The sequence below is a fragment of the Castor canadensis genome, chromosome 5, assembly GCF_047511655.1.
Source record: "Castor canadensis chromosome 5, mCasCan1.hap1v2, whole genome shotgun sequence".
In the NCBI taxonomy this organism is placed as follows: domain Eukaryota; kingdom Metazoa; phylum Chordata; class Mammalia; order Rodentia; family Castoridae; genus Castor; species Castor canadensis.
The window spans coordinates 68,689,742-68,691,162 of NC_133390.1; the positions used below are offsets into that span (position 1 = coordinate 68,689,742).

At 38.9% G+C, this 1,421-nt stretch overlaps 1 pseudogene; it reads left to right on the top strand.

The window, feature by feature from the left end:
• Window positions 1-366: 366 nt before the first annotated feature.
• On the top strand, window positions 367-1,082 carry LOC109681159 (large ribosomal subunit protein eL15-like; annotated as a pseudogene).
• The last annotated feature ends 339 nt before the right edge of the window (window positions 1,083-1,421 follow it).

Here is a 1,421-nt window from a genome sequence, read left to right on the forward strand (position 1 = left end):
CCTGTTCATATTCTAAGGTAAATAGGAGCTCCTTACTTCTGATCAAACATGGTATTGGAAATTGGCTTGATAGCAACAAGTCCAAAACCATAGTCCAAAAAAGTAGAATTGAGTCCAAAACAAAGGATTTGTGATAGAGGATACATGCTATCAAGTGGAAGAATTTTGGAAGAAGAAACCAGCAGTTTTATGACTCAATGGGAGGAAAGCTTTTCTATGACACTTGCAAATATAAACTATTAAGGGTTCTCACCTACTATGGGTAGCTATTACCTGTTTTGTACAGACCTAGGTAGACAAGAAGACTTAGGAAATAGGTTCCATCTTACAGGCCAACTGTATTTGGTTTGAATAGTAGTTGGTTGAATGGTGTTTCTCAGTGTGGACCCTCAACCACCAATATCAGCAGGACTTGGGAGTGTGTTAAAAATGCATAGTCTTGTCGTCTCTCCCAATCTGGTGGCAGTCATCAAGTAAGCCAAGATAGGTGCAAGCAAGTACATCCATGAAAGAGCAAGTACATCTTCCATGGAAAAAGAAGCAGTCCCAACAGGATACGCTTTCTCCTGAGAGTCCACTGTTGGCAGTACCTCCAGTTTTTTGCACTCCACAGGGCTCCACACCTCACCCAACTTGATAAAGCAGCCACCTAGAATACAATACGAAGCAAGGTTATGTCATACAAGATTTGTGTGCACCATGGTAGCTGAAAATGCTTAGTTCCTAAGAGTAGAATTTATAGCAAGTCTGTCTGTCATGGTGTTAACCAGCTAAAGTTTGATCAAAGCCTTCAGTTTGTTGCTGAAGAATAAGCTGGATACCACCGTGGGGTTCTGAGAGCCCTGAATGCTTACTGGGTTGGTAAAGATTCCACATACAAACTCTTTGAGGTTATCCTTATTGATCCATTCCATAAGATTATCAGAAGAAATCTTGACACCCAGTGGATCACAAAACCAGTCCGTAAGCACAGGGAAACATCTGCAGACTGCAAGAGTTGAGGCCTTGGAAAGAGCTACAAGTTCCATCACACTATTAGTGGCTCTGGCTGTGCAACTCCACTATTCCTGCTAATAATATAATAATATAATAATGTTGGTAAAATGCATACCTAATTTGTGTTGACACGCCACATGGTATAATTCTGAAATATAAATGAAAAATAAATTCCAGAATATCTCACCATTTTTTAAAGCTGAGAAAAAGAAATAATTAAGAATTTTTTTTGTTTTTGGTGGTACTGGGTTTGAACTCAGGGCCTCATGCTTTCTAGTCAGGTGCTCTAACACTTGACCATGCCTCCAGCCCCTAAATTAAGGATTTTAATTTGCTTATAGACTTGTAATTTATTTATTTATTTTTTCCCATTCTCATAGTGGCCTCAGTCAGTTTAAGATTACTATATTGATTCCTAGATTTAT